At 45.0% G+C, this 11,173-nt stretch overlaps 1 non-coding gene across 1 annotated transcript; it reads left to right on the forward strand.

Moving 5' to 3' along the window:
- Positions 1–10,735: 10,735 nt before the first annotated feature.
- On the forward strand, positions 10,736–10,866 carry LOC133776443 (small nucleolar RNA SNORA51). The gene has a single exon (XR_009868389.1). It is a non-coding gene; the product is annotated as a small nucleolar RNA SNORA51 (small nucleolar RNA).
- Positions 10,867–11,173: the final 307 nt, after the last annotated feature.

The raw sequence follows: 11,173 nt of genomic DNA on the forward strand, positions 1-11,173 counted from the left end.
ACAGCTACCGCCATAGCAGCCATTAGGGGAGCAAACCAATGGAAGGAAGACCTTTCTCTGTCTCTCTCTCACTGTCTATAACTCTGTCAAATAAGAAAAAAAAGTCAGCTCACAACTTCATAATTGTATTTGCCACGTCCCAGTTTTCAAATGGTAGTGTAAGTTCCTACCTCTAATACCACAAGTTGTTTCTAACATAGTCCAATCCCTTATAGGGTCACAGGGTGAGTCATTCCAAGATCACCGAGAGCTTATGGCCTATGCGTTACCTCTGTTACTCTCTCCCAACAGTTCTCTTTATGATGTCACTATCATCCAACTTTGGAGATTCTTGCTTGTACTCTCTATCAAGATTTGAAACACTTCTTCCCTCCGGGAGTCAAACCATTAAAAGTATTGTGCTACTTCAGTGTGTTTGTGGAAGGTTCATTATTTGGGTCAGATTTTTCAAAAAGCCACACTTATGGGAGGTCTTCAAGAAGTACATGAATAAATGCCTAGAATGAAAAATGATGTCTTGATTTCAAAATGTTTTGTACCAAAATACTTATCTTTTAATTCCATGTTCCACAAACTTTGTGCAGAGACAGATTCAAAGATCCATCGTATTGTTGATAAAACTCGATTTAAGGATGTGGCGTGGCCCTGGGGGGTGGCTGTGAGCTGAGCCACCCTTGGCATGGCTACTGCACAGGTCGCCAAGCAGGCAGCTCCCAAAGACCACCTGGAGGGCCAGGGCTGGGTGAGCTCAGGCCGGAGTCAGGAGATTACGAGAGAATGGTGGCCCTCGCTTCTCCTTGCCCGCAGAGACAGCTCCGAGTCCAGTTACCCTGGTCAGCCACATCAGCGAGCTGGCTTGTCTGGGTACAGGTCCCTCTTTCACGCCCTGTGTCGATGCCCCTTTGGGTGGATGGCAAAGGGCAGGGCATACAGACTGGTCCCTGCGCACTCCCTTCCCTGGCTCTTCATTTCCTCTCCTGATTCTTCCTGCACTGCAGAGGCCATGTTACTCTGGTGGGACCCCTGGCTGCGGAGGGAGGGCTCTGTGGTTCGTTTTTCTCTCTGTGAAGCCCATGTTCCCGCAGGTCCAATGCCCTGGGTGTGGTGTGAGCAGAGAGGGGCAGACAGGCCGCAGCTGGTGATGTGTTGCTGGTGCCACGCCCTAAGGGCAGGCCTTTTGGAGATCTGCTCAGACCCCCCGTTTGTCTCTCCATTTACTTTTTCTCCTTAGACTGCTCAAGAACCCGCTCCCCATCGCCACTGTCTGTTGGGATTGTCTAAACTCTTCATTTACAGCTGCAAACACTTCTGTCTTGTGCCAGTGACTGGCAAGCTTTTGTAATCTCCTATTCCAATCCCAAAGGAGGAGAGTGACGAACATCTGTCATCGTCCTCCGACTCGAGCCTCGAGTCGCCACCCCTCCTGCCATGGCTGATTGGCAGCCCTGCCGACAAGCAGGCTCCTGCCTCCGTTGGCTGCTCTGGTGAGGTTGCGTGTGGGCAGCACAGGCAGAGGCTTCAGCCCAGGCACCAAGACACTGGCCCCCGGTTGTTGATGAAAATCCGAGTGATACGAACCAGCTGGAATAGTCTCTCAGATACCAGAACCCTTGTATGCTCAAGTTCCTCGTACAACAGAGCGTAGTGTTGGCGTACAACCTTTCCCAAATTTAAATTATCTCTAGATAATACCTAGGTATATCTAGCACTGTGTACACGCTACGTAAATAGTTGTTATAATGACTGCTTTAGGGAATGGTAACAGGAAAAAAAAATCTCTAGATGATCAGTACATGTTTCCAAATATTTTTGATCCAAGGTTGGTAGAATTCATAGAAGCAGAACAATCAGGCGGGCTGACTGGGGCCAGTGCTGTGGCACAGCAGGTTACAGCCCCAGTCTGCAGCTCTAGCATCCCATATGGGTGCCAATTTGAGTCCTGCTGCTCCACTTCCAATCCAGCTTCCTGCTAATGTGCCTGGGAAAGCAGTGGTAGATGGCCCAAGCGCTTAGACCCCTCCCACCCACATGGCAGAACCAGATGAAGCTCCTGGCTTCAGATTGGCTCAGCTTTGGCTTTTGCAGCTATTTGGGGAGTGAACCAACAGATGGAAGACCTAACTGTCTGTAACTCTCTCTGAAACAAAAATTAAAAAGAGAAAAAAACTTTAAAACATTGATTGCATTTTGAAAACATATTTGTAGAAGTTATTTTACCACTCCCTTTTTGAAACTAATAAAACCTCTATTCAAAGTAATTTCATATCTTATTTTAATTGGGCCTTAAAACAATGCCATGAGACAGCAACTGTTGTCCTATACTCCTATTTTATAGGTGTCGGAGGCCACCCGACAAACCACATGGAGACACGCAGCACTCAGTCAATTCATCACCACGTTTATTGCCTCATCGCGTTCCAAGCCAAAGTAGGGGGCCCGGCGATGAGGGACTGGAGGCAGTCTCCCTAAGGAAACCCTTCAGTCTCCAGCCCCGGGCACACAGAAAGACAAGGATATATACCCCAGACCCCATACAGATAACATTCATTGTGTGCAATCATGCATAGCACAGGAATAGAGCAAGTTTACAAAGTAGCAATGATCAGGGTACAAGCTCTGCAGATAGAGCAAAGAACATCATAAACCTTCATCAGAAGTCACATCCTGCCTGCAGGAATATGGGACGAAAAGTCTTGGAAACAGGATTAGATAAGGGACAGCCTCAGCCTGCTGCATCTCATGTCGGGCCAGGGCCACTGGCCCCGACAATAGGTAGGGGCAGAAGCACAGAGTGGTAATGTCATAAGCCCACAGTTTAGAACTAGGGGCAGCACTGGGCTCAGACAGTGTGTGTGACTCCATGGCCAGGGCACCTGCCCCCGCATCTTCCTGCACAGAGCTCCCAGGACAGCCCCGCCACCACCTTGCTCTGCTCTGGCTGGCCGGATGCTGTCCCTGAAGAAGCCAGGCAACTCAGGCTGTTGAGTACACAGCTGTAGGCTTCTTGAGAAGAGACTGAGAAATGTGAAGCATTATTGGAGGGTGACACACACACACACACACACACTCAACAGAGCCCAAGTTTATGCCTACTGTAAACTGATGGCGATGAAATATTTGAGTGACGGTTTAACTCAAGAAACCCATTGTGGAATTTTTCAATAGTTTAGGCAGACTAAAGCGAAGATCTTCCGATCTTTACTCTGTCTTAGCACAGGCCAGCAAAGGAACCATGTTACCTCCTGCTAAAGTCACTAGGAACAATTTAGATGGAGCAGATGCAGCATCTCTTTAGCTATACATTTTTCCAAATGTTGCTAATGAATATTGTGATTTTCAAAGACCTGTAACCCGTTCAGAGCTTACAAGGCTATGAAGGTGTAGCTTTAATTGAGACCTGTATTTTTGTTATTAATCCTTTATGAAAAAGAAAGCATTATTTAAAAAAAAAGAAAAAGCAAAACAGTAGACAACTAAAACCTTCCACCCAGAAAACCTCTGCTGTTTGGGGTAACTCATATGCCAAATTATTCCACTCTGATGGAAAGAGCAAAGAAATGCAAAGGCAGGAATTCATGTGTGTAGATGGCCGGAGTGCAGCCACCCAGCTCTCAAAGCAGCACGTTTCCAAAGGGCAGAGATAGCCCGGTGCCATGCCTCTTTTGTTTGTTTAATTTCCCCGAGATGCTTCCTTCTCTAAGGAGACTGCTCAAGTTCTCTCTCCCACATTGGTTTCAAACCTGGTTACCCCCCACATGCATTTCTAAATGACAAGGCAGCTGAGTTTAAACCTTGACAAGTGGAGAGAAAACCCAAACTGACAGCTGGAGGAGGCAGAAAGAGGAAGATGCTGCCCACCCCTCCCTCACCCCAAATGTCACCCGCAACCCCTTGCACAGGCGATCTTGATGAAGAAATGAGCAGACACTTGAAAGTTTCTGACAGGTGTCATGGGCACAGCCTTCGTGTGGCCACGGGGGATGGAGCTTGACATGACAGTGGCAGAGCCATCGAGGCTGGCTCTAGGACATGCAGAGTTTGGTGTGTGTCAGTTCCAATCCTCGTCACGCCCTAACTCCAGAATGGTATCTACAAATGGACAGAGCCAGCGGGAAGTGTCCAGAAAACTGCAAACATCCATTCCTGACGGAGGGACATCGCCAACCCGCAACAGTGTAGGGCTGCCCAGCCAAGGTGGATGCCTTCAGCTGGGGAGGGTCGAGGGGCTGTGTAGGGCTGGGCAAACTGGTCTGTTGCTCTTTCTTTGTTCTCTGCACTACCCCCAAGTCAAGGCTTCAAGCTGCCAGTTCTTTTCCACATTTCTGTGTGTAATGTGTGTTCTGCCAGCATTTTTTCCGACCAATAATTTCTGATGATTCTTCTTCTTTTACTATAATGATCTCTGCTGCAGATCCTCCAGGATCTAAATATTTGGCAAATCTGCTCTTTCTGACCCGGCTGGCGAGTGATTTATAACGGGAGAGGAGAGCTAACTTCTTGGGAACGCTGTGCAAATAGTTTCATAAATATCGCTCCATTGCATTATTTTGAAATATTACTTCTTTTACCAGTCTGCCAAAGTCAAATATTTCTACTAAATAAAGATCTATGGAGAGGGCACTCACCCAGCCAAAGTAACAGGTGGGAAACCGAGCTCACCTACAGGGGAGAGCCCAGCTTGATTAGCTCCAGCCCAGAAGTGATGGCTAACTGGCATTAAGGCATGATGGATGGCAGCAGATGCGTGTACGATCTATAATTCAGCCTTCAGTCTACTAACTGGGGGTGGGGTGAGGAGGGTATATGTTTACTTAATAGTTCCTAGCACAATACATTTGCTGATAGTTAACTATTCTCAAGTAACATAAGGACTTGTTAAGTACATTCATTAAGGAAAAAAGATGCATCAAAATATAATTTGATAAAAAAAGTCAGGGGTACATATAGGCTCGGAGTCAGTTCCACTGAAAACTCCTTAGAGCACCAGGCAGGGTGATAAATGAGCTATAGCGTTGACCTCCCATGCCAGCTGTCATGGGTTGATGCCAAAGTGGTATCAGAATTCTGATGTCACAATGACCCAAGCTGAGCCTGACATTTGAGGATGGCAGGGGCCCAGAGTAGGCATTGTTATTATAACCTGTGCTGTGGGATTTCGAGATGGGTTTACGCCACGCGTGTTGTTAACATCTTAGCTTCTGCCACTTTCTGCTCTGGTTTTGTGCTTGGGGACAGAGGTGGCCCTTACGCAGACCCTTGAGTCTTTTCAGTGACTTGTGTGAAGGCTGTAATGGTGGCATCTTGTGTCCAGATCCACAGGTCCCCCACGCACACATCACTCTGGGAACCTCAACCCTTTTTTTTTTGCGACTCTAGCTCACGTTTTTATAGCACTGGCTTCAATACATATTTCTCTTGCAAGCCCTCTGCTGCCTCTCTAAATGGACGCGGTCCCCTGACACTGGGGCAGCCTGAGCTTGTTCCCACCAGTTCTGCTCCCTGCTCCGTTCCTGGTCCTGCCATTCTCCCTGCAGCTCTGCCTCTAAATCTCAGCCTGACTCCGAGAGCTCCCCTTCCTCTGTCCCCCACCATCAAGCGGTCATCCAGCCTTCTGCTCAACTAAGACCTCCTCCATCCATCCTTCATTTTGACTTTTGAAATCATGTCTTAGTTATTTAAAGTTACACGTGCTTATTGTGAACTTTTCTAACAACATGGCAAGGCATGAAGGACAAAGACACACCCAGAAAACCGAAGACAATTTTCAAACTCACACTGCCCTTGTGTTATTCACAACAGTGTAAGATCCGCTTCTCAAGTCATCTGTATGAACATGTGGGATCATCTTACATAAACATGATTACACTTTTTTTTCCTTAACATAACCATTAAATAAAATTCCAAAGAATTACCATCAGCTGTTTCTTTATCCCAAGCAAGCAATGTAATTGCCTAAATTATCGAAGTTTGAAAAAACATGAACTTCCAACTTCAAAATGTCATTTACGTCTTGGGCATCTTAAAATGAGAAGGGATTCCAGTCAGTAGTGATTAAATTCACAGAAACAGAGGCAAGGGGGGAGCCCTTTCACCCTTACTGAGCAGAACCCTCCCCCTTAGAACGTTACCAGGAGCTATGACCTCTGCACTCTGTAATCACTACGTCCAGAGTTGCATCATCTTACGTCCTGATTCAATTTGTTGCTCACCATCAGTCACCCCTCTGGAACTTCCTGAGCGCTTCGCCTGGATTCTTCCCCCTGAGAGACATTTCATCTTGGAGCACTTCTCTCAAGCAGGAACTTCAGGGAGGCAGAGCGAGATGGTGGCAGAGGAACACACTACAGCAACTGTCTTAGGAAGACACCAATTGGAACGCCCATTCATGAACTCAACAAGAGCTAAGGAAGCCAAGTGCGAGCCTGCCATGCCTGGTTTTAGCCTAACAGTAAGCACTGAAGAAGGCACAGAGGAAGCACTGCCTGCCTCACTCTGCCTCTACCCCTGGCTCTAGCTCCTGCCTCACCTCCTACTTAGGGCAGGCCTGCTGCGACGAAACCTAGAGCAGAATGGAGTCTCGGAGCTACTGCCAACAAGCAGAATGTGTAGACTGAGTTTTTGGGTCCTTCATATCCGAATGGTAAAGGGGCCTCCATCACCCCTCCCCAAACCTCTGACGGACAACAGACCAAGACTCCTGCTGCAGGGAATGAGGCAGCAAAGTAAGCTTAGGACTTGACCTTGAAGCTCACTGCTAGGCCTAGTATTATGATATCCAAGGGCATCTATCCTCCTAGCAGTGTTCACAGACAGAGCTTCTAGATCTCCCTGGAATCAGGCAAAGACCTAGACCCGGGGGAAGGACTTGTTTCAGTCTATCACCACCAGCCTTCTGCACACTTGGCATTTGCCCCTGAGTCTGTTCAGGGATCAGTGACTATGAAACCCAGGTACAACTCAGCTTAGGTCAGTTTGGGTGGCCAAAGAACTGCCTCTAACACTCCCCTAAACTCAGGCAGACAGCAAAGACTAAGACTTCAAACCATTGGGAAGTAGGCTGGGAAAGTGAATTAAGGGTTTTCACCTTTCAGTGCAGTGCCAGTCCCGCCATGGTGAGACCCAGCATCAGATAGAGCCCACAGATCCCTACCCCCAGGCCAGTGAGAACTGATGGAGCCTCTATACCCGCCCCTGAATCAAGTGGGGACCACGCCCAGGTAGGATGGACTCATTGTTTTGCCATTATCACCTATGGCATTGCATGGAGCTCTGTGCATCTGTAGAACAGTACAGGATCCTGTGGATCTGAGAATCAGATGTAGGCCAATTTACTGTCAGCCTAGATAGCAAAGGGCCTGCCTCAACAACCCCTCCCTAAAATGTGGGCAGGCACCAAGTAGAAACACTGCATCAGTAGGGAATAGGGAACCCAAGTGAACACAGGACTGCTTCTTAGAACATAGCACCAATCTGTTAAAACCCAATAAGGAAAGGATGCTAATGGTCCCCATTCCCTGCCACTGTCTGCAGACAGGGCCTCTCCCTATTTACTGGTCTCAGTGGAAGCCCATGCCCCAGTAAAATGGCCTTGTATCACAGGCAGTATTGTAGGTCACCTCAGCAATGCCTCAGCCCATAGCAACATGAGCCATGGCACTACAAACAGGTTGGCAGATGTGAGCTCTGGGCAAGATCTAGCACTGGGGACACAGGACTGCTTATTCCATTGCCACCCCAACATCAAGCGACATGGAGAGAGTAATCATCTAGTTGTGGAAGAAAAGGTAGATGGGTGACGTGACATGACATGAAAACCCAGGCTGACTCCATGGGGACCCACACACATTCACTGGGCTTTGGGACCCCAAGAACATGACAAAACACCAGAAATGACCCTTCTACCATGAGCACCCAAGCAACCCCCTTGAAACTTCAGGCCAGTACTCTCATGACCCCAGCGACTAGAGAGATGGTGCACCCACAACCCCAGCATGACTCTGCCATCTACCACCATGACCCAAGTAGTACTGCAGGGACTGAGAGGAGCACCCCAGGACTCTGCTGCTGCCACCATTGGTTTTTACAATGGACAGAGATACAGCAAATTACATTGCAGCATCCAACTGAAACTAAAGCTATGATAGCCTCCCACACGGAAAAATGAAGGCATCTCTTCAGGAAAAGATCTTTAATTGATTCATTAGAAGTGATAGACACAAGTGATCCACCAGATGTACAAGCATCATCATGGGGATATAGGAAGTAAGAAAGCTAGGCTGTATCATGTCCCCTAAGGAATGCAACTACACTTTAGTAAGACTACAATGAAAAGGAAAATGATGAAATACTTGATAAGAGATCTCAGAAGAATTGTAAGGATACTCAGAGACATAATAGACGACATACAGACAGTTGAATGAAGTTAGGAAAACAATATATGATATGTATGATAAATTTGGCAAAGAACTAGAGATCTTCAAAGAGAAATTTTGGAAATGAAGAACAAGTAAGTCAAATAGAAAATACAGCTGGAAGCTCAACAACAAACTAGATCAAGTGAAAGACAGGATATCTGAATGAAAGACAGATCTTTTGAAACATCCCAGTCAGACAGAAAATAATAATAATAATAATAAAAGTGGAAACAGCCTTCAAGACCTCAACGTTCTTTAGGGTGCCATTAAATGAACAAATATTCAAATTTGGGAATTCCTGAAGGGAAAGGAATAAAAGCATAGAAAACCCATTTTTTGGATTCACAGTGGAAAACCTCTCCAATGTAGTGAAAAATATGGACTTACTGCAGGATGTTGATTAGACACCAAAGAAATCTGCCCAGAGAAGATCCTTACACAATACATTAGAATCAGATTCTCAGTAGTCAACACAAAGAGAATTTTAAAATTTGTAAGACACAAGTGCTAAGTCACATTTAAGGGAGCCCCATTTGACTACCAGCAGGTTTTTAAGAAGAAATCTTACAGGCCTTTAGTAAATGCAATGATATATATCAGGTTCTGAAAAAATAAAGAAAAACACTATGGCATAGTAGTTTAAGCTTCCGCCTACAGCAGTGGCATTCCATAGGGTGCCAATGTGTGTCCTTACAGCTCTACTTCCAAACCAGTTCTCTGCTAATAGCCTGGGAAAGCAGTGGAAGATGGCCCAAATGCTTGGGACCCTGCACCCACATGGGAGACCTTGAAGAATCTCCTGGCTTTGGATTGGCCCAGATCCGGCTATTGTGACCATTTGGGGAGTGAACCAGCAGATGGAAGACCTCTTTTTCCTCTCCACTCCCTCAAAAAAAAAAAAAAAAAATTTAAAAAAACCTTCCAATCAAGAATATTATAATGACCAAAGCTATCCTTCAAAAATTAACAAGAAATAAACACTTTCTAAGACAAGCAAAAACCCAGGGAGCACATCATATCAGACTGGCCTTACAAGGGGCACTTGGGAGTTGTTCATACAGAAGCAAAGAAGGATAACTATTGCACGAAAACAGATGAACATACAAAACTCAATGAAAGAGCAGAAACAAAGAAATACAAAGCAGTCAGACTATATAAATATAGATGACAAAAAAGCAAAGGTTAACCACAAAACAGGAAGGAAAGCACAAAGAATATTCAACATAATTACAAATTTTTTAAAAAAATTTATCATTCTTTATCAAGTTTTAATTTCAGTATTTAAATTTCAAGTCATTCCTTATCAATAATAACCTTGAATGTAAATATAACAAATTCTCAATTATAATATCAAAAACTAGGGGTGGACACTGCACAAGTGGGTTAAGCCATGGCCAGAGATGCCCACATTCTTTATCGGAGTACCAGTTTGAGGTTGGCTACTCTGCTTCTGATGGGTACGCTGTGGGTGGCAGATGATGGCTGAAGTACTTGTGCCCCTGACATTCACATGGGAGACCCACATATTATCCCAGGCTTTGGCCTGGCCCAGCCCTGGCTGTTGTGGTCATTTAGGGAGTGAAGCAGTGGATGAATGGAATGTATCTCCTACCCCCTTCTCTCTTGCTCTTTCAAATAGAGGAAAATAACCTTAAAAAAAAAAAAAAACAGGTAAAGACTAGCTGAGTGGATAATAAAAAACCAGACCCCAAGACATGCTGTTTACATCACCAGTAATTTCACTCCATTGGTAAAGACCCACACAGGCTGCAAGGGAAAAAATGGAAAAAAAAGATATTCCATGCAAAACAAAGCAAGATTAAAAATGTAGGAGAAACGATATTTAAATCAGACAAAATAGAGTTCAAGACTAATTCTGTAAGAGACAAAGAAAGTTACTATACAATGATTAAAGGATCAATTCCACAAAAATAGATAACAATTGTCAGTGTATGTGTACCTAATGGTAAAGCAACCAATTTCATTATCAGATCAAAGCAAGAAGTAATCTCCAATACAGACATGATGGAAGATGGAACACTCCACTACCATCAATGGGTGGGTCACTCAGAAGAAACCCCCAATAAACAGCCAGAGTTACATTGTGTCAAGTGTCACTTGTACATTTACAGAAAGTTTTATCTAACAGTTGCAACATATACATTATTCACAGTAGCACACAGACATTCTCTAGAATAGACCCTACATTACACTACCAAACAAATCTCAACAAACTAAAAAATCTAGAAATCACATCATATACCTTTTCTGATCACAGTAGAATAAATCTAGAAATCAACTACCAACAAACTTCAGGAATTGGCTTCCTGGTGCTTACTACAGGCCGTGTACTTACATGGACCTCACAGAAAGAGAAGGTGGAGTAGGCTTCCCTGTATAAACCTTAGCTCAGGCCTTGTGCCTGGTCTGTATTGTGAATGGGGGCACATGGAGAAAAAACTAAGATTTATAGAAATACCTGAAGACTGGACAACATACTACTAAATAAGTAATGAGTCATTCAAGAAATAGAAAATGAAATTTAAAAATTCATCTAAAATAACGAAAATTGAAATACAAATACAAATCTTATGGGATGCAGAAAAGAAGTACTAAGTGGTGAATTTATAGCAGTGGGTACCCATATCAAAAAGTTTGTGAGGGGCTGGCACCATGGCACAGTAGATTAATCCTCTGCCTGCAACGCTGGCATCCCATAAGGGCACTGGTTCTAGTCCTGGCTGCTCCTCTTCCAATCT

Source organism: Lepus europaeus, chromosome 17, assembly GCF_033115175.1.
Source record: "Lepus europaeus isolate LE1 chromosome 17, mLepTim1.pri, whole genome shotgun sequence".
NCBI classification, from domain to species: domain Eukaryota; kingdom Metazoa; phylum Chordata; class Mammalia; order Lagomorpha; family Leporidae; genus Lepus; species Lepus europaeus.